At 43.9% G+C, this 23491-nt stretch overlaps 1 protein-coding gene across 1 annotated transcript in view; it reads left to right on the top strand.

The window, feature by feature from the left end:
• The window catches only part of ZFPM2 (zinc finger protein, FOG family member 2), a 644283-nt gene that overhangs the window by 408417 nt on the left and 212375 nt on the right, over nucleotides 1-23491 (top strand). The gene's annotated exons all lie outside the window — the stretch shown is intronic.

Genomic DNA, 23491 nt, shown 5'->3' with positions numbered 1-23491 from the left:
TCACAGTCTACAAGGGATAGGTGAGGATACAGTAGGTTAGGGTAGAGCTGATTGTGCGGCGCTGTATCAGACTGAGGGTTACGGCAGGTTGTAGGCTTGTCGGAAAAGGTGGGTCTTCAGGTTCCTTTTAAAGCTTGCCAAGGTAGGCGAGAGTCTGATGTGTTGTGGCAGAGCATTCCAGAGTATGGGGGAGGCACAGGAGAAATCTTCTATGTGATGGTGGGAAGAGGAGATGAGAGGGGAGAAGAGAAGGAGATCTTGTGAGGATCTGAGGTTACGTGCAGGTAAGTACCGGGAGACTAGGTCACAGATGTAGGGAGGAGACAGGTTGTGGATGGCTTTGTATGTCATGGTTAGGGTTTTGAACTGGAGTCGTTGGGCAATTGGAAGCCAGTGAAGGGATTGGCAGAGAGGAGAGGTCGGGGAGTAGCGGGGGGACAGGTGGATTAGCCGGGCAGCATAGTTTAGAATAGATTGTAGGGGTGCGAGACTGTTAGAAGGGAGGCCACAGAGCAGGAGGTTGCAATAATCCAGGCGGGAGATAATAAGGGCATGTACTAGGGTTTTTGCAGCTTCTTGGGAAAGGAATGTACGGATCCGGGAAATATTTTTGAGTTGGAGGCAGCAGGAGGTGAAAAGGGCTTGGATGTGTGGCTTGAAAGAGAAATCAGAGTCTAGGATTACTCCCAGGCAGCGAGCGCGTGGCACTGGGGAAAGTGAGCAGCCATTGACATTGATGGATATGTCAGGTGGGGGTGTTGAGTGAGGAGGAGGAAAGACAATAAATTCTGTTTTGTCCATGTGGCCATGCGGCCACCACCACCGGGCTCTTATATACAGCATTCTAACATGCTGTATATAAGAGCCCAGGCTGCTGTGAAGACATAATAAACACTTTATAATATTTACCTAACGGTCGCACGGTTAGCCATATGGGTGTCTCCGTTCTCCGGTGCCGGCGCCGCCTCTTTTGGCCATCTTTGTTCTCCTTCTTCTCTAGCCGCGGTGCAAGACGCGTCCGACGTCATCTACACTTGCCGGCATTCAGGTCCTGAGCTGGCGCACTTTGATCTGCTCTGAGCAGGGCAGATCAAAGTATTGTAGTGCGCAGGACCGGCGAGTGTATATGACATACACGCGTCATGCACACAGGCTTCAGAAAGAGGACGAAGATGGCCGAAAGAGGAGGCGCCGGCACTGGACAATGGAGACGCCCATATGGCCAACCGTGCGACCGTTAGGTAAGTATTATAAAGTGTTTTTTATGTTCTCACAGCAGCCTGGGCTCTTATATACAGCATGTTAGAATGATGTATATAAGAGCCCGGTGGTGATGGCCGCAGCTTATACGCCAAAAAAGTGGTGACAGGTTCCCTTTAAGGGTGATTAAGGAATGTAGTTAGGTAGTGGTGTGAGAAATCCTATGTTTGTATCCAATAAGTGGAGCAGACGGGACTGGGGAATGGCTACCGGGTGGATAGATTCAAATGTGCCCAGGATGAGATGAAACAACGGTGGTTTACTTGATCCATAGGCCAAAGACAAGCAGTAGTTCAATACTGGAGTGGTCCGAGTACCTGGTGCTGCGGTTGTCTTGTGGGGTTTGCCCCTGGAGCCACTACTGGTTAAAAAACTTTGGCCATCTGTAGCCCAAAAGAGAGATGTATGATTCTCACACACTGGCTGAAAACATAAATGGAAGGCAGGAAGTGAGGTCACACGCAGGGCTGAAAACACTCCCACAGGCTGGATTAGAAAAGAATCAGGGTGGTAGCAGCAAGGCCTGACCAGTAGGTGGCAGCAGCAGCCAAACATGAATAACATACATCAAGGATGATAGTTGCAATAAGAAAAAACATGGAGGAACAGCACAGTGTCTGCAAGAGCCCTTACCGGTGGGTAGTGGTGCTGGCTGTGGAGTTCGGCTACATTCACACATTTGTGTGACACACTCTAGTCCTTTTTTTTGGGACAGCGCATTGACCCATAGAGTTTCATTGAGGCATACACACATCCGGTGTCTCTGTCCATGTCTCTGTCCATGTCTCTGTCCATGTCTCTGTCCATGTCTCTGTCCATGTCTCTGCTCTGTGAGTCTCAGAGCACGGTCTGTTCTCATATGTTTTCCAGATCAGACACGCTGTTGAAAGTCTACGGGGATCCATTCGATTTGGATAAAATTAGGAAGGCATGATTTGCACTTCAGTGTTGCACGCTACTTTCATCAATTTGTAACTGATACAATGTTCAGAGTCAACGGATGAAAAAGGTTCAAGCAATCTACTAACTTCATAGACAAATGGGATGAGAAAAAAACTGATGCAACTAGGATGAAAAATGAGAACCCCCCCCCCCCCACAAAAAAAAACAGCACTGGTCCCAAGTACAGATAAGCGAATGGGAGGTTCTGTGTTTGTACCAAACGCAGACTAAAACTAACCCAGAGTTCGGAGTTAACGGTGCTTTACGTAGAACACTACTTACGTGAGCATCGCTGTGCTCGGGTACGCTCGGTGCTCAGCCCAGTGTGAGCCGCTTGCAGTGTGCAATCGGCTCACACCGGAGGTAACAACAGCGTGATCACATGTAGTGTGCGCCAAACAAAACAAATGGAAAACTCCTCCGTACTCGCTCCGGAAGTGCTCTGTTTATGGCTGGCTGCATGTGACTGGAGACCTGAACTGCCCAATTACTGACTTCCATTGGGGTTTACGTTAAATCCAGATCCCAAACCAATTTTTATCTAAACTCTGGCTGAACTCAAAAAACCAAACTTCCATGGGTCTGCTCATCTCTATTTCCTAGCAAAACATCCAAGAAATTTATTGAAGTCAATTCTAGGCATTGACTAAGGACCACAAGGGTCAGAAACGCGCTGCCTTCTGCTCTCAGCCATGCTCCGTACCCATGTGCTTTCATTGTTGTTTTTTTGGATTTTAACTTTTTTTTAATACATTTCTTGGATTTTATGCTAGAGACCAGTGCTGTTTTTTTACTTTTCTACATGTTGACGTCTTTCAAGCTGTGCACTTTATTGGTGAGCGGATTTATTATTATTTTTTATCCTTTTCTCAGATTGTATCACTCACATGTATAAATCTAGACTTAGGCTGCTTTCACATTTTATTTTTACCTATGTTCACTGGTCTCGTCGGAGCTTCTGTCCGAACACTACCGCAAAATGGGTTTCGGATGCATACGCCGACAGGGCCATTGACTATAACGGTGCAGACGGAGTCACCATATGCTTTGTTGTGCACCATTTTTGGGCGTATACGCTTTCTGCAGGCGGACACCCAAACGTAGTCTGCTACGTCTGGGTGTCCGCCTACAGATAGCATATACGCCTGAAAATGGCACATGACAGAGCACACGCTGACTCAGTCTGCTCCATTATAGTCAATGGCCCCATTGGCGCATGCATCCAAAACCCATTTTGCGGTGGTGTTCGGACAGAAGCTTCGACGAGACCAGTGAATATAGGTAAAAAAAAAAATGTGAAAGCAGCCTTAGACATTGACCTTCCTCTAAAGTGTTCCCAATCGCCTTGTTCCAATATAGTGTTTCCTCCATGGATCTACTTATTTAATAAATTAGGAGATCTATTCAGCCACTGGTGGACACAGTTAGAAGAGGACCCCTGTGGCAGAAGAATATATGGGCCCTTTGCAACCCTAGAGTTTTATATAATGCACAATTTCACCTGGTTTGGTGGTGGTCTTAGCCCCCTTACTTCTTGGGCCCGTGTGCGGCTGCACTGATTGCACCAATGATATGTCCGCCCCTGTATTTAGCCCAGTAAGGATCGCTCTGGCCAGTTAGCCACTTTTACAAAATGAAAAGCCAATATTTGTGATCTAGAACTCACTGATGTCAGATTTTTGTTCGGGTCGCAACACAAGGCAAAGTGAAGCGTACAGAAATGTAATATCACAGAGTTCTCAGACAGCAGCACAGACCCTTTTATTGTATTTTACACACACACACACACAGACACACAGAGACACACACACACACAGAGACACACACATACACACACAGAGACACACACACACACACTGGATATACAGTTAGGTCCAGAAATATTTGGACAGTGACACAATTTTCGCGAGTTGGGCTCTGCATGCCACCACATTGGATTTGAAATGAAACCTCTACAACAGAATTCAAGTGCAGATTGTAACGTTTAATTTGAAGGTTTGAACAAAAATATCTGATATAAATTGTAGGAATTGTACACATTTCTTTACAAACGCTCCACATTTTAGGAGGTCAAAAGTAATTGGACAGATAAACCAAACCCAAACAAAATATTTTTATTTTCAATATTTTGTTGCGAATCCTTTGGAGGCAATCACTGCCTTAAGTCTGGAACCCATGGACATCACCAAACGCTGGGTTTCCTCCTTCTTAATGCTTTGCCAGGCCTTTACAGCCGCAGCCTTCAGGTCTTGCTTGTTTGTGGGTCTTTCCGTCTTAAGTCTGGATTTGAGCAAGTGAAATGCATGCTCAATTGGGTTAAGATCTGGTGATTGACTTGGCCATTGCAGAAGGTTCCACTTTTTTGCACTCATGAACTCCTGGGTAGCTTTGGCTGTATGCTTGGGGTCATTGTCCATCTGTACTATGAAGCGCCGTCCGATCAACTTTGCGGCGTTTGGCTGAATCTGGGCTGAAAGTATATCCCGGTACACTTCAGAATTCATCCGGCTACTCTTGTCTGCTGTTATGTCATCAATAAACACAAGTGACCCAGTGCCATTGAAAGCCATGCATGCCCATGCCATCACGTTGCCTCCACCATGTTTTACAGAGGATGTGGTGTGCCTTGGATCATGTGCCGTTCCCTTTCTTCTCCAAACTTTTTTCTTCCCATCATTCTGGTACAGGTTGATCTTGGTCTCATCTGTCCATAGAATACTTTTCCAGAACTGAGCTGGCTTCATGAGGTGTTTTTCAGCAAATTTAACTCTGGCCTGTCTATTTTTGGAATTGATGAATGGTTTGCATCTAGATGTGAACCCTTTGTATTTACTTTCATGGAGTCTTCTCTTTACTGTTGACTTAGAGACAGATACACCTACTTCACTGAGAGTGTTCTGGACTTCAGTTGATGTTGTGAACGGGTTCTTCTTCACCAAAGAAAGTATGTGGCGATCATCCACCACTGTTGTCATCCGTGGACGCCCAGGCCTTTTTGAGTTCCCAAGCTCACCAGTCAATTCCTTTTTTCTCAGAATGTACCCGACTGTTGATTTTGCTACTCCAAGCATGTCTGCTATCTCTCTGATGGATTTTTTCTTTTTTTTCAGCCTCAGGATGTTCTGCTTCACCTCAATTGAGAGTTCCTTAGACCGCATGTTGTTTGGTCACAGCAACAGCTTCCAAATGCAAAACCACACACCTGTAATCAACCCCAGACCTTTTAACTACTTCATTGATTACAGGTTAACGAGGGAGATGCCTTCAGAGTTAATTGCAGCCCTTAGAGTCCCTTGTCCAATTACTTTTGGTCCCTTGAAAAAGAGGAGGCTATGCATTACAGAGCTATGATTCCTAAACCCTTTCTCCGATTTGGATGTGAAAACTCTCATATTGCAGCTGGGAGTGTGCACTTTCAGCCCATATTATATATATAATTGTATTTCTGAACATGTTTTTGTAAACAGCTAAAATAACAAAACTTGTGTCACTGTCCAAATATTTCTGGACCTAACTGTATATATATATATGTGTGTGACGCCCTGGACCCCAGGGGTCACAGAATAAAATCACATACACCCCCCCAGGTCAGGAGCACCCATCAAACAAGAAGCCTTGTTGCCTCCTCCAGGGTCTGATATCTACACCAGGTGGGGCGGAGCCAGGCGGTTGGCCCCACCCATCGAGGAGTTCACAGGTCTGGAGGTGGGAAAAGTCAGTGGAGTGTGGGAGTTGAAGTTCAGGGGAGTTGAGTTTTGGAGGTTGAAGGAAAAGGAGCAGACACTATGTGTGTCTGGGTCGGAGCCCAGGCACAATCAGCAAGGTCGGCAGACGGTGGTGGCCATCTGCAGGAGGTGGTGGAAGTCTGCGGAACCGTAGGACCGGGGTCGGGCGGTGACCCGCCGGTACCGAACCGGGGAGTGGATTAAAGCCAAGCACCAAGGCAGGGTACTCAGACCCCGACTCTGCTCGGAAGCCGCTGTAACGGTCAAATTCTCTGATTGCGGCCTGGACCTCAGGGGTTCATTCCCAACCAAGTCCCGTCAGAAGGCAACAGCCCAACCCGTCCGGATAAGAGCCACCGCCAACGGCCAGAGATCCAAGGGCCAGCGCCTGCGGGCAAAACGGGCTCTCCCGACACGTACAAGCCGGGGAGCGGACCACCCGTGGGAATCCATAGGGGTCAAACACTTACACATAGGTGCAGGAAAAGACAGCCGCAATTAACCCGTCTGGGGAGAGTGAAAACACCGTAGTCGACTGTGGGCCCCGTCCATACAGCCGTTTGGTTTACCAGAGACTCTGTTCTTGACTACCTGAGTGAGTACACCAGTGCCATCCGGCACCGCGCTGCACCGTAACGCTGCCCCCGCATCGGCACCTGCACCTATCCCTTCCTCACTACTCCCCTAACTGGGGCCCCGGGACCAACCACCCCTACTCACGGAGGGGCCAACACCTCAGCTGCTCCCCGTCATCGCTCCCGGGAACCCCCGTCACCAGCAGCAGTGGTGCCCACCATCACCACAACCCCGTGAGTGGCGTCATAACCGACATCCCATCACCAACCAACCTTCCCTCCCCCTTTTCACTCGTGGGCGAGGAGGCGCTGCTCGAGCCCTGTGTCCGGCCCCGCACTCAAGCCACCGAGGTGCAGAAGCACCGGACCCGAACGCCAGCGAACCCCCAGGCGAGCGGCGTTCCCAAAACCCCTCTCTGCCCGCGACAAATATATATATATATAAAACCACTATTTACTTATATGCAAACAGTTTTTTGTCCGGTGTATCTATTTGTGGTTGGAAGTTTTTTGCAGTACAAAACTGATCTTTATATTCAAAATAGAAGCGCCACATACCGCTTTATTTCGAGGAAGCGTATAATCAGAAAATTACGTATTGTTTAAATCAGATTTTTGCTTTTTCATGTATTTTTAAAAAAACATTTTAGCAATTTTTTTTCATGTTACAATCTTATTATAATTATTAATTATATTATTAATTATTTTAATATAAAGAAAATTGGTAATCTTACACTGGCCACTGGGTGTTTGTTAGATTCATCCTTGCTGTTCTTTTAGGAACAGTTTTCAGCAGTTTCATTATCTTCAGAGGCAGAATAACAATGACAGGTAACACTTCTATACTACACTTCTATGCTAAAAACACAGGATCTAGCAATCGCCATAGGTGATATCACAGCTGACCCTGCTCCTCCTCCCTTCACAATGACCTTTGAACAAGTACATTAGACACTTTGTACAGAATATAGTCGGGGTCTGTACCATTGTGGCTATGTCCATATGTCGTCATCATCCAGGCTCAGGAAGCTACTGAAATTTGCAGTGATCTTGGCGAGGATGAGGGATATACTGCCCAGGAATGAAGCATTCTGAGCCCCGCTCATGCAAGTGTCTGCGCTGGATTTTAAAGACTGTCGTCACCTGGCTGGAGCAGTCAATCAAAGGGAAAGGACATCTCTTCACACCATGACTATGTGACATTTAACACAAAAACCTGATTTTATACAACAGATCCCTTTAAATGGGTATTCCCATCTCCAAGATCCTATCCCAATATGTAGTAGGTGTAATAATAATAATATTAGCAAATACTTCCAATTATACATGTAGTATATTTCTCCTGATTAGCTATGTCTCTTACCTCATGTGCAGGGCATTGCAGCTTAGGTATCCAGGGTTATGTCCACGCATGTAGAGACAGTTAAGCCTAGAGGTCATAACCATGTACTGTATACCTAAGCTGCAATGCCCTGCACATGAGGTAAGAGACATGGCTATATCAGGAGAACTATACTACATTTGTAATTGAAGGTATTTCCTAATATTTTTCTTATTACACCTACTATATATTGGGATAGGATCCTTGAGATGGGATTACCCCTTTAAGTGTTTATGGGATTCCAATGGGTTTGGTAGTTGGCATACCCAGGTCCGTTGTGCTGTTCTGGCTGTACAGATGTGTCCCTTATGTTTTCTTGAAGTTGGTTATGGACTCCAATTTGTAATAACAAAAATTCAATCCATTAACACGACCTTGACAGATTGCTATTCACATGACGACCAGTGGGTGGTTGCACATAGACACATATAGCACAAGCATCTCCCAGCAGGGTATGGGTTTTTTTTTAAGAGGATCTGATCTTCATCTCGCGAAATGAATCAATGTTGATTAAAGAAAAAAAGTAAGGAAAGACACATCTGTACCTAGCAACTCAGCTTATCTGGGTCAATATTGTCTTTTGGAGTAAAATTAATGTGTTATGAAACTTCTAAATAGCAATGTGGATATTGAAATGGAGATTATTACATCTTTGCAAAATTTTGTGTCCAGGATAATAAAAAACAAAGGTAGTTGTTTTAAGGGGAGCATAGGTGTCCCTGATGCCTAATGGTGATGCCTAAGGGTTCCAACAACTTCAGTCACAGGGGTGGTGCCGGCGCAGGTTCAGTCTCCACTCTGTGTATGGAGAACGCCGGCTGTAACCGCTCTCCTGCACTGACTGACAGCCGGGTCTAATGCTGAGCGGCTGTCAGTCATTTTTGTCACTGTATCATGTATAACCAACAATGTTGTGTACTGAGGAAATCCTCCATCCCTTTATTAAAAGCTGTTATAGTATCTGCCATTACTACCTCTTGTGGTCGGCATTCCACAGTCTGACTGCTCTAACTGTAAAGAACCCTTTCCTATTTAGCTGTCGGAATCACTTTTCTTCCACTCGCAGTGATTGCCCTCTGGCCCTTAGGGGTACTTTGCATGTTGCGACATCGCTACTGCGATATCGCCAGGGTCAAATCGAAAATGATGCACATCCGGCGCCAGTAACGATGTCGCAACGTGTAAAGCCTAGCAGCACCGATAAACGATCGCAAAAGCGTCGTAAATCAGTCATCTGTGTAGTGTCGGTCATTTCCATAATTTCGCTGCAGCGACAGGTACGATGTTGTTCCTCGTTCCTGCGGCAGCACACATCGCTGTGTGTGAAGCCGCAGGAACGAGGAACATCTCCTTACCTGCGTCCCACCTGCAATGAGGAAGGAAGGAGGTGGGCGGGATGTTTACGTCCCGCTCATCTCCGCCCCTCCGCTTCTATTGGCCACCTGCCGTGTGACATCACTGTGACGCCGCACGACCCGCCCCCTTAGGAAGGAGGTGGGTCGCCAGCCAGAGCGACATCACAGGGCAGGTAAGTCCGTGTGAAGCTGCCGTAGCGATAATGTTCGCTACGGCAGCTATCACAAGAGATCGCATGTGCGACGGGGGCGGGGACTATCGCGCTCGGCATCGCTAGCATCGGCTAGCGATGTCGCAGCGTGCAAAGTACCCCTTAGTATTGTCTGTGGTAGGAGAAAGTCATGTGCCAGTCTTTTGTATTGACCAACTGCTCTAACTGTAAAGAACCCTTTCCAATTTACCTGCTGGAATCACCTTTCTTCCACTCGAAGTGAGTGCCCCTGGTCCTTAGTATTGTCTGTGCTAGGAATAAGTCATATGCCAGTCCTTTGTAATGACTGACTGCTCTAACTGTAAAGAACCCTTTCCTATTTAGCTGCCAGAATTGCTTTTCTTCCACTCGCAGTGAGTGCCCCCTGATCCTTAGTATTGTTTTTGGAAGGAATAAGTCATGTGCCAGTCCTTTGTAATGACTGACTGCTCTAACTGTAAAGAACCCTTTCCTGTTTAGCTGCCGGAATTGCTTTTCTTCCACTCGCAGTGAGTGCCCCCTGATCCTTAGTATTGTTTTTGGAAGGAATAAGTCATGTGCCAGTCCTTTGTATTGACTGATTGCTCTAACTGTAAAGAACCCTTTCCTATTTAGCTGCCGCAATCACCTTTCTTCCACTTGAAGTGAGTGCCCCCTGGTCCTTAGTATTGTCTGTGCTAGGAATAAGTCATGTGCCAGTCCTTTGTATTGACCGACTGCTCTAACTGTAAAGAACCCTTTCCTATTTAGCTGCCGCAATCACCTTTCTTCCACTCGCAGTGAGTGCCTCCTGGTCTTTTGTAATGTCTCACATAAATACATGTCACACATATTCATACATAGAAATGAGATCATCTCATCAGTTAAGATGTGACTAAGGGGCTGTCACTCTTCTTGATCACCTGTTTGCTGAATACTTCCCTGTAATATTGAGTTTTATCATATCAAGCAGCAGCTAATTAGACTTGGATTTTAAGCACCGGTCTCAAACAATCAATCGCTCCTTGTAATGTAAGAGCTGTAAAAGGCTGCCTGGCCATGATATCCTCAGTCTCTATATGTGTGCACATGAAATGCAAACTCTCAAAACAACAACAAAAAAGTGACAATATTACAGTGCAAAAACCAGACACTGATAGAAAAGTTTATGGGTGTAATAAATGAAATAGATTATTCATACATTTCATAAAAGGGTTAATGGGAACCTCTTATAACACTCAATTACTGTATGTTTTTTGTGCTTTCAATTTAGATATTAAATAGGGTGTGGATAATACATTTTCGGGGCTTCCTCCCCAAAATGCTTTACATAAACTACAAAAAGCTAATGTGTTTGGAGGCAACTTGAATTCATTAGTGAAAACGAGAGCCAAGCATGTTGTATTTTGAAATGTCTCATTCTTTATTTAGGGTCCTTTCATAAAAAAAAAAAAATAAAAAGTTTAATAATAAAAAAAAAACTTTTCAAAATAATGCAGACCTCTTCTGTAACCCTAAAATGAAATGCTATTATCAGAAGTTAGTTACAATCAAGTCCAGAGTAACTATCATTAAACATGAAACATTGGGAAAAATAGGGGCTGGAGAGTGGAAAAAAGGGGGGGTAGAGAGCTGGTATCAGCATATACAGAGAGATATGTGCACAAAAGTTAGTATCGGTAGGGAAGGATGTTTAATGATAGTTACTCTGGACTTGACATACGGCTTATATATATGTATGTTTATTTGTATATGTATATTCCCTCTAAAAAATCCCGTACCTCTACTATGGACAAGAGCTGTATCTGTGTTCTTCCCTAGTTGATTGTAAAGAAATGTGATTCCTTCTTTATGTAATTATTTTCATTTATTTTTTGTATCTCATTTCCCATAGTTAACTCTGTGAATAAGGCCATAGGCCGAAACGTCAGAGATTACTTGTTTACCCCAAAGAAGTTCTATTCCTTTGCTTGGCTTTTTTGATTCTGAATAAAATCATCATTTATTGACATTTGAGTGTGCAGTGTAACTATATATGTACTTGTGTGGGACCTTCCCCATCACTAGCACCTCATCCCCCTATTCGTGTGCACCCCTTTCTTTCCATGAAAGGTCTCCAAAGGACAGGAGACACTCGTGACACTTTCAGAGGAAGGTGTTCTGTTTTGATGGCCCATATTTCCAAACTCAAGAGCGTTCCAGTTGTGTTCAAAAGGGAAATCTAATATATAAAGCTGGGAGTATGTGCATGTGTGTGTGTGTGTGTACTGTATATGTATGTGTGTTTGTCCACTAATGGAACTCGCACCGTCGCATTTACAATCACAAAATTTTGCACAGACACCTCATTTGATTTAGGGAACGTCATAGACTATGTTTTGAGGGGAAACCTTAACCCCACACTTTACAGTTATTCGACAAAAAACCTGCTTACATTAAGGTCAATGGAGCTGCTTGCTACAGGTTATTAATAGCAGCTGTGATTGGTTGCTATAGGCATTATTAGTGTAAGAACCTTATGTGTGAGGTAATAGGATTTCAGTGGAGAGATGGACAGAGACAGACACAGAGAGACAGAAAGAGACAGACAGACAGATACAGGCACAGGCAGAGAGAGAGACAGACGGAGACAGTCAGACACAGACAGACAGAAAGAGAGACAGACTAAGACAGACAAAGAGACAGGCAGAGAGACAGACAAAGAGACAGAGAGACACAGAGACAGACAGAGACAGACACAGAGACAGACAGAGACAGACAGAGATACAGACAGACAGAGACAGACATAGAGACAGAGACAGACATAGAGACAGAGACAGACAGAGATACAGAGAGACAGAGACAGATAGAGATACAGAGAAGCAAGCACTGTGGAAAAAAGAAGCGCAATAGGGTCTTACCCAAGTAATTTTAGGGTGATAAGAGTAAAATACACTCACCAAATGGAGTTGTGAAAGTCACAACTACTATGCATGCATAGACTACAGGCCAACGGCAGCAGCACCCAGGATGGCTAATAACGGAGAGTAATGAAGTAGGGCTTTCAAGGCCGCGCCAGTGACCACTATGACCGATTGTAAGATCAATGTTACTTTTTATTTCATATTCAGGTCAACGCGTTTCTGGAGTCTCTGCTCCCTTCCTCAGGACATACAGGAAAAAGTACATCAAATCAAAATGATTTGATGTACTTTTTCCTGTATGTCCTGAGGAAGGGAGCAGAGACTCCAGAAACGCGTTGACCTGAATATGAAATAAAAAGTAACATTGATCTTACAATCGGTCATAGTGGTCACTGGCGCGGCCTTGAAAGCCCTACTTCATTACTCTCCGTTAGAGATACAGAGAGACAGAGACAGACAGAAAGACAAACAGAGAGACAAAGAGAGACAGAAAGACAGACAGAGAGGCAGAGACAGACAGAGAGAACAGAGACAGACAGACAGATATAGAGAGATGGATAGAAAGAGAGAGAGGGGTGGATAGAGAGGGGCGGATAGAGAGAGAGGGAGTGGGAGAGAGACACTTAGTTACTATCCCGGGCAATGGCGGGTACTACAGCTAGTTCAGACATAAAATGACCACAGCCAATATTCTGACATCACCATACGAGGAGAGCTATAATACGGAGCACACAAGTCTCTTATGGTAATACCGCCTATTGTTAACCAAGACAACTCTTAGTTGCGCCTGGAAGAGACTTTGATGATCTCTTTGTAGATTTCACAGAACATATTACAATTTTTCACATTATATTCTAGGTTCCCAAACATAGGCGCACACTGAGATGAAATATGTTTTTTTTCTGTTTTTGCCAAGGCAACCTACTGACTATTATAAAGAAAATGAAAAAAAAAATATGAAGCCCAAGAACTTAAGCAAACAGGCATTCATATCAAGTTATTTACATCCGAAACATTAATCGCAACATCAAAGACTTAAAAAAAAAACTTCCTCGAAACAATTACAAGTTGTTCTTTTAATCATTACATTTTACACACTCAGAAGTAGATTTCTTTGTAACCTTCACAAGCCTTTGAAAGCACCAAATGAAATATTAAATATATAAATACACAGCATCAATTTGCATTTAGATAATGTATGTCAGGTTCTGTAAAACATAACATTTGTTGTTTAGGAACGTGCACATTTGAGAAAATGCTGTCGGCTGAGTGTTATCTACGTTCAGATCAGATGCCACGGTATGGAGCATCTCCTCCAATGCTCTCTGCTCTTTGTTGACCCCGGATGAAAAAAACAGGGCTTATTATTCATGGAGCGGAAGTTAACCCTTTATTCATTCACAATGGGAAACCATGCCGCCTTCCTGGAGATCACTGGATGTCTTTGCCCTCCATCCCTGCAGAGGTCTAGAAGAGCTTCTCGCATATGAATATCAATCATAGAATCATAGAATGGTAGAGTTGGAAGGGACCTCAAGGGCCATTGGGTCCAACCCCCTGCGAGTGCAGGTTTTCCTAAATCATCCCATCTATATGTTTATCCAGTTTCCGCTTGAAGATTTCCATTGATGGAGGGCTCACCACCTCTCGTGGTCACCTGTTCCACTGCCTGACTGCCCTCACGGTCAGAAACAAAGAATCATGATGGGTAAAAATCTTCAAGGATTCAAGTAGTTCTTTGTAGATATTGTCAAAGGCTTAAAGGGAACCTGTCACCAAATTTGGCGATTATAAACTGTGGCCACCACTACTGAGCTCTTATATGCACCACTCTAGAATACTGTACACGAGAACCCAGGATGTTGTGTAGAATGTAAAATACACTTTTATAATGCTCACCTAGGTCGCGATCCGGTTCGATGAGTGTCACTGCTCTCGGGTACGGCGCCTCCTCTCTGCGGTGATCACCATCCTCCTTCTTCTGAGGTCCGTATGCATGACGCATCCTTTGTCATCCACACTGGCCAGCATTGAGGTCTTGCGCAGGAGCACTTTGATCTGCCCTGAGCAGGGTAGATCAAAGTATTGTAGTGCGCATGCGCAGGCAGTCTTTAACCTTTCCTTGCACCTGCGCATTACAGTACTTTGATTTGCCCTCAGCAGAGCAGATCACAGTGCGCCTGCGCAGGACCACAATGCTGGCCTGTGTGGATGATGTAGGACACATCATCCACACTGGGCTGGGAAGGAGGACGAAGATCGCAGCAGAGAGGAGGCACCAGACCGGAGAGCAGCAACACTCATCGAACTGGACCGCCCCTTAGGTGAGTATAATAAAGGTGTTTTATTATGTTATACAGAATGGCTTGGGCTCTTACATAAAGTGTTCTGGAATGCTGTATATAAGGGCTCATTGGTGGTGGCCACAGCTTATAGTCGCCAAATCTGGTGACAGGTTCCCTATAAGAATTGGAGGCTAAATACCCATTTTTATTATTATGTTCTAAAACCTATTATTGAGGTATAACCTTGATGATAACCAATACCTGGGTTTCCTTATTAACACTGATTTGACAATTATTTGTTTCAGATGGGCCTTTTCTTACGTTTTCTCTTGACTCAACATGTCCAACGATGAGTGGCGTGACTGACCAGTAGAGTTAGCATGAATCGATTCACATGGCCCGGTGCATCAGCCACATCGGTAATCAGTGTCTGCTGGACAGGAGTTTCCACCTCTTAGCTGGCGGCATCTTCTTTTGATTAGCCAGCCAAGAGAGATGTCACTTGTCTATTGAAAAAAAGAGCCATGGATGCTGTCAGGTCAAAAGTGGCTCTCGCGACTTCTGTTCAGCAGACGCAGATTGCCAATGTGGCTGATAGACCAGGTCGTGCAAAACACATTGCATCAACACTACTGACCAGCTTTGATTTTGTGAAAATTGTTACCTTTCATTACCTTTCTGTTATCCCAAAATACACTGGTGGACACTCGCAGAAAAAGACCCCTGTGCAAGATCAATATATGGGGCCTTTTCAGCCAATAACTCATCAAAACACACAATTCCACCTGGTTGGGAGGTAAAAATGGGCCTCTTTACCTCTTGGCACCATTGTTATGTCCGCCCCTGCTAAGATAAGTGGTGCAATATTGTCAATTGTTTAAATCAAAAACATTAAATACTCTATTGGGAGATAGTGATGCTATATGAAATTTCTGCAGCGATCTGAAGAGCACACGTGCGCTTCAAATCGCTGCAGAAAATGTCCGTAGTGAAAAAAAAAAAAGCCGATTCCATGTGCTCTGCCTGCAGCTCCTGCCATAGACAGAGCAGGAGCTGCCGGCGAAGCGCACGGAAGAAGTGACATGTCACTTCTTAGAACGCGCGCTTCGGGCAGCAGCCGAAGCGCTGCGCTCTAATACGCCACGTGCGCACGGCTCCTGCATAATCTTCATAGCTTATGCAGGGGACGCAGGACGCATGCAGTTACGCTGCGCTACAAAGCGCAGTGTAACTGCATGTAATTACGCAACGTGCGCACATAGCCTTAGAGTTGTTAAAGCACCACTCCATCATTTTTTTTTTTTAAATTTCAGCACTGGAGTGATGCAACTAATGTAAGGTCCCTGAGCCCACTCTGGTCCCGATCCGCCATCTTATGACCTCAACTTCTGACTAATTGGATGTCAGGGGTAACGGTGACTCTTACTCTTACTGTAAGTCACAGGGGTGTACTAACATGCTATTCAATGCAGCGTCACCAGCGGTGCCGCGCGTACCTGTATCCGCGGTGAACGCAGAGATGAATGTCCCGGCACTGCTGGACATGCGCAGTAGATCTGCCTAAAGCTGGGACACGTACACCCGGTGTCATACTGCGCATGACCAGAAGTGCCAGGCATTCACAAGCGCAATCACAGCGAACACAGGTACACGCGGCACCGCTGGTGATGCTGAATTCAATAGCAAGTTAGCACGCCCCTGTGGATGTACTAACATGCTAAGAGGGCGGCTAGTCAAAGGATATAATGCCCTTGTCACTAGTCCCCGTGCTCATTAGCATATCATAAAGGATGTTAGAAATACCTTCTCTAAAGATCTCTTTATCTATGCTAGTGTATACAGGGACGGTTAGGCAGGGATTAGCAATATACACCCAGGACTGCTCGTGGTTCTGGGTGCATATTCCGCTTAACAGGTTCACTGTGGTTAAGGTCACAGGATATTTCCAGCTGCCGGGGATCCAAGCTTAGTGTTACAAGTCGGCCAATGTGTTTGATATGAATTTAACCTGATCTTTTTCATATACCATAATCTGAAATATGCAAAAATATCCATGACCATAAAATCACCTCCCTGTCGTTACTTCTATTGCTTTGTCTCTTTATGAGGTTATTAGGTTTAGTTAATTGACAAGCTTAATATTGGTGTAATGTGCAAAGTAACTACCATGACTTTACGTCCATCATAGATCCACTAATGGGAATAAATTAATAAGTTGCATGAAGGAAGGAGACTGTTTTATTGTTAAGTTATTTAGAAGTTCAGAAGTTAAATGATAACAATCTAAAAAACAATGAAATTTATCTTTCATGACATAGAAAGAACTGTGAGCTAAACTAAGTTTGTTAGCACAAATGACTGTTTAAACCAAGCATGGGCGCTTCGTCCACCCTCCACTTACTCCTGCAATGTCATAGCTGTCAGTCACGAAATATGGTGATAAATGAAACTTAAGTAGGTGGAAGGTTGACTGAACTACTTGACCATGGCAAGGATACCCCGAGCGCCCATCCTCAGTTTCACAAGTCATTTTCTTCTTACAGACTTTGTATAAGATCAGCCGCGTAGCTAAGGATGTCTGGCGGAACTTGAGCTTTATGCCCTGGCTGTGCAGACTTGATGCCTAACCAACCCTATCATACCCGGACAATGTATTTAGATCAGAGCTAGGGTATTAGAATGATTCCTTGCCCTGGTAGGCAGAAAACCTCTCTATGAGTTAGGCTGCTTTCACACTTGCGTTGTGCGGCATCCGTTGCAATCCGCCGCCTTGAGGAATTACGGTAACCGTTCCAGGAAACTGTTTATTCCTCATAGGCTTTTATTAAGGGCGGATTGCAACGGATGGTCTTGCGTTGCATCCGCCCCGCGGCACATCAATTGTTTTTTCGGTGACCGTCAGTGACCGTCGGGCAGAGGGAACGCAGCATGTAGTGTTTTTTGAGTGGCGGAATCCTTTATTTTTTCACTGCGCATGCGCAGCTTTTTTTTTTTATCACAGAAACATTGATTTACTCTCTCTCGGTGTCCGAACGATCAGCTGATCGCCCGGTGGCCGGCTTTTGACAGCGATCAGCTGATTGGCTGGCCACCGGGTGATCAGCTGATCGTTCACAAGAGTCTTTCATAAAACTGTAAAAAAAAACGGATCGTTGTTTTGCAGCCTCAGTCACATCAGTTGTGCCACTATCTGCAACGCTCCCGTTGCATCAGTCATACAACTGGCTGTGACAGATGCAAAATAACACAAGTGTGAAAGCAGCCTTATAGGCAAGTTGCTGAATTAGTTAAACATGGCCACCCTTTCCTACGATGACCCAACTTGTTTGATCTTCAGAAATAAGGCACCCACTAAAGCCATCTCTTTTTTTTAGGTACAAGAAAAGACACAGATTTTTTTTCATCAGACTTAGTTCAGAGTGTCATCAGTTTTTCTTGTACCAGAAAAAAAAAGTTTTTCCACCAACAATCTGTGAAAATCATGTCATCCAAGCGCTGTTCGATTTTTTTCACAGACCCATTGCTGATTTTGACCTTATTCTCACATCAAAATTAGACATACACACTGCTCGGTCTTCAAAAAATCAACGACATGTCTCTGGCGTTAGAATAGGTACCCAGTATACGAGATATGCCTTGACGCGGCTACTGGGCAGATATAGATATGGCCATTTTTGTATGCTAAATATCTCAATTTTTCCTAGATTTCCTTTAGCAGTAATGCATATCTATATTCTTACATTCATGGTTTGCATGCATTAGTATTTCAGAGTGCAGTTATTTTGTTCTGTTATCCTTAGGATAGGTCATCAATATCTCATCGTTCGAGGTCCGACATATGGCATCCCGACTGATTGTTATTATTATTTATTATTATTATTTATTATTATAGCGCCATCAATTCCATGGCGCTTTACATGTGAAAGGATATACATAATAGGGACAAGTACAATAATCAAAAACAATACAAGACACAGACAGGTACAGGAGGATAGAGTTCCCTGCCCATGAGGGCTCACAGTCTACAAGGCATAGGTGAGGATACAGTAGGTTAGGGTAGAACTGGTTGTGCGGCGCTATATCAGATTGAGGGTTACGGCAGGTTGTAGGCTTGTCGGAAGAGGTGGGTTTTCAGGTTCCTTTTGAAGCTTGTCAAGGTAGGCGAGAGTCTGATGTGTTGTGGCAGAGGATTCCAGAGTATGGGGGAGGCACAGGAGAAAGCTTGGATGTGATGGTGGCAAGAGGAGATGAGAGGGGAGTCGAGAAGGAGATCTTGTGAGGATGGAAGGTTATGTGCAGGTACCGGAAGACTAAGTCAGAGATGTAGGGAGGAGGCAGGTTGTGGATGGCTTTGTAGGTCATGGTTAGGGTTTTGAACTGGATTCGTTGGGCAATTGGAAGCCAGTGAAGGGATTGGCAGAGAGGAGAGGTCGGGGAGTAGCGGGGAGACAGGTGGATTAGCCGGGCAGCATAGTTTAAAATAGATTGTAGGGGTGCGAGACTGTTAGAAGGGAGGCCACAGAGCAGGAGGTTGCAATAATCCAGGCGGGAGATAATAAGGGCATGTACTAGGGTTTTTGCAGCTTCTTGGGAAAGGTGATCAGCCATTTTTGGTGCCGGAAATGCTCAGTTCCAGAGCTTTCCCATCAACTGATAACAGTTGCAAACGCAACTGTACATCTGACTCCTATTCAAATCATCAGGTAGTGTATATTCAGTACCTGGCCGTTGCCACTATCAGAAGTTGAGGCAGCACTGGAACTGAGCATTACTGGCTGCCTGCTACTGGCACCGAAAACAGCTGATCAGTGGAGGTGCGGGGTGTTGGACCTACACCAATCAGACCTAAGGATAGGCCATCAATGTAAAAGTAGTGGACAACCTCTTTAATTCAATTTCTTTGTTGTTAGAATTTGTAACATAATTGTGAATGGAGCCTTAACCATATCTCATTCCTTGGGCAGATTTGGCGTATGACTCTAAGGCCATTTCTCAATTTTCTCAAAAGTGCCGATTAGATATGGGATAGATCTTGTTAGAACCGGTGATGGAGCTATAAGGGGTGTATAACAGCAGTATATTGCTTATGGAAAATAGAGAATCATTCTAAAGTTTCTTTATTGGGGTACAGGAGCCTCCAGCATGAACCCGCTCCCTTTCTTATCGGGGCAATAACTACAAAATTTTGCCTCTATGATACGTCCTCTCATGGCCATGAATAGGAGACAATCATATTTTATATATATCCGGTGTAACGTACAGATGATCTGCCAATATTTCCAGGGTCACAACATTGCATTGTTATTGAATAAGAGACGTGTTTGTGCAAAGCAATGTAATTATCTCGTCCTCCTCATTACATGTATGGTTACCTGCGTTTAGAGGCATTATTAAAACAGGTTGTCGGGACAAATATTTAGCAATGGGAATTATACATTCATAAGACGATTAAGTTAGCTAGTTAAGAAATTCCAATATTGCTTTTTAAATGACTTCAGGATATGGTAGGTACTAAGGTTATTATCTGTTATCAGGAATACAGCGGAATTGTACGACTGGATAATAACTAAACAACTGACACAATGTAAAATTACATTATCAGTGTGTTAAAACAAAATTGCGCCCTAAAGGAGTGTACATGCCAGCTCAGAGCTGCAATGTAATTATGCTTAACTCTGATAATTAAAATACAGCGGAGATCAACAGAATCATTTTCATTAAGAAAATTATTAATGATGGTGGTATAACGGTAATTGATTGCAGAGCACCACAGGATAACACCATGCTGTAAAAACCAACATGTTTCCGAGATGTCTGAGGCCATTCCATTATGTTGCGGGAGATAGGTGATGATTCAAATTGAGTAGTGTCAGTAATCCGTGGACATGACATAGGCTTCAAAGAGATCCAAAATTCCACACCTCTTCGCCAATGGGTGGAAAATTGGTAGACAATCTATGGAGGGGGAAGGGAGAGTGAAGCTGTCGTAAAAAAGTCATTATTCATAATTGTTCATGTGATGTTATAAATATTTCCCACTCTTATCTCCTAAATATATTTATGCTATTATGTTTTCTTATTTCTTTATATTTCACTCTATAATTTGTATGGAAGACGTTTTATGCTTTTATTATATGGTTCCAAAAAGGCTTGACTTTGTATATCACCAATGTCAAGATTGTACCAACAGTTAACCTTCCCAACATCATCTTTCACCATAATGATTAAAGGGGTGGTCCACCACACAGTATAGTGGTCACACATCGATGTAAAGCTCATAATGAAGGCTTTTCTCAAATACCTTATGTTGTCAATTGTGCCTCTGAACGGCGCTATTACGGTCTGCTCATCCCAATCACGTGACCCTCAGTCTCCGTGACCTCTGAGATTCGGTGATGTCATGTCAACTTACAGTTGACCCGACATCACCACTGACGGCCCCAGTCTTCTTCTTTTTGAGTCATCTTGAGTAACTGGGCTGTCAGCGGTGTTTCACCGCTCATCACAGCGCAGCATCACTCCTTCTTGCGGCGCTCTGCAAGATGCTGGGCTGTGTTTTCAAAAGTTGGAAAAGTCAGCTGGGGACCATGGGAAGTTACCAGACTATTCTGGCACCACTCCCTGCTACACGCCAGGTGATTGACAGATATCAACCTATGTACACTCATGAGTAGATATGAGCGGACCCGTTGAAGTTTGGTTCGACGGGTTCATCTGGACTTCAGAAAAAGTTTGGTTTGGGACCTGGATTTGACCTGAACCTCAAGGGAAGTCACTAATTGGGCAGTTCAGGTCTCTAACCACATGCAGCCAGCCATAAACAGAACACTTCGAGGGTGGGTAGGCAGGGGCTTTCCATTTTTTTGTACTCACTACATCTAATCATGCTACTTCTTGTGGCATTATGCAGTGAAGGAAGGAACAAGCAAGATGCTGGGCTGTATTTACATAGAAAATGTTGTTTGAAAAGTCAGCTTGGGACCATGGCACCATTATTCTGGCACCACTCCCTGCTACATGCCAGGTGATTGACAGATATCTCCCTATGTACACTCATGAGTAGATATGAGTGGACCCATTGACATTTGGTTCGGCGGGTTCATCTGGACGTTGGATAAAGTTTGGTTTGGGACCTGGACTTGACCTGAACCCCAATGGAAGTGACTAATTGTGCAGTTCGGGTCTCTAACCACATGCAGCCAGCCAAAAACAAAACACTTTGAGGGTGGCTAGGCAGGGTTTTCCAATTTTATTTGTACTCACTACATCTGATCACGCTGTTGTTACCCCCAGTGTGAGCCGATCAAACACTACAAGCAGCTCACACTGGGCTGAGCACCGAGCGTACCCAAGCACAGCGATGCTCACGTGAGTGATATTCATACGTAAACCATCCGAACTCTTTTTTGTAAAGTCTGTGTTTGGTGCGAACACTGAACCTCGGGTTCGCTCATCTCTACTCATGAGCGAGACCTGTCATCAACTAGAGCGGTGTGAGCAGAAGCCCACCAGGAGCAGTACTGGACTAGTCAAGACTCCGGTTGGCTTTTTTGGAAAACATACTCCTGGTGTTGGCAGCATGAATCTAGTGAAATCTAGTGGTTCCCTTTAATTAAAGTATAACAGATTTGCTATATGTGCATGTGTTCAACAGTCCATTGAAAAATATATATTTTTTTTATTTTTACAAAACCAATAATCTTCCATCTCTGTATTAAGACATTGCAAAATATTATTTTTTTCCTTTTCAAAAAAGCAGAAAAGAAGGTCTGAGCAGAAGACGTTACAATTTCTGCTTGAAGGAAAACAGAGAAATATATATATATGTTCTCTTAGCTGTCAGAACCCTTTTGCCTTATCTGAAAAAACTGTCATGGCAAGAACATCACGGAATGGACAGGAGTCTATTAAATTAATAAGCTGCAGGATGGTGTCTGGGGAGTTATGATGCGCCATAAATCCAGTTTGATCATGGTGGACAAGTCTTAAATCTACAGCTTTCTAATACGCACCCTTCGTGGATTGAAGTTACATGCTAGCAAAAATCATTATTTCTGGAAAATTAAGACTTATCTTTTCAATTTTCAATTTTCAAATTTTTTTTTTAAGCTGAAAAAAATCTAGAATTACTTATATTTAATATTAGAAAAATAACGATTTATACTACACAGAAAATCAGACTTAGCAAAGTTAACCCCATAAATTATGGTTTTCATATATTGAGATCAATTCAATATTTTTAGGTTTCTTTCCAATATTTTTTTTCTTATTTTTGCCTTTATAGATAGATTTCCTGTAATTACGTGCCAAGGCTTGTTGCCTGTTCTCTTTATACCGCTCATCCTTAGTCGTATTAGTCCATTGGATAAACAGAAGGTTAACGTGGTTCCATAAATGCAAAGCTGAGGATAGAGAACGCAAATTGGGTCCTACCAGATATAAAATGTGGTGTATAAAATACTACACTCACCTATCAGGGTTGTGAGAGTCACATATTAGATAGCATATCAAATATTGATGATTCTGCTTTTGGTCCTGAAGAAGGGGACGGGATCCCTGAAACGCGCAGACCTATGAAATGAAAGAATTTATTAATAATCAACAATTTCTTCATTCGGCGCCAGTGCGGTATTAACCCCGCTTGTCCTTTCCGGCACTGATTGGTTCCATAAACAAAATACTTTTTAAAAGGTTTCTCAAAGATAAAAATCTGGCTGGCCTGTTTATTCTTTGGCCGCAGGTTCCCAATGACTTTCTTTTTCCCAGATAACCTCTTTTAGTTCCTCGTGGTGAACTTTTAAAAGGGAATCTGCCAGCAAGTTTTTGCTAACTCATCTGAGAGCAATATGATGTAGGCAAAGAGACCCTGAATCCAATGATGTACTACTTAGTTTA

The sequence above is a fragment of the Anomaloglossus baeobatrachus genome, chromosome 6 (assembly GCF_048569485.1).
Source record: "Anomaloglossus baeobatrachus isolate aAnoBae1 chromosome 6, aAnoBae1.hap1, whole genome shotgun sequence".
NCBI lineage: Eukaryota > Metazoa > Chordata > Amphibia > Anura > Aromobatidae > Anomaloglossus > Anomaloglossus baeobatrachus.
The sequence above is the reverse complement of the archived record's forward strand: the minus strand, read 5'-3'. Positions and strand labels throughout refer to the sequence as shown.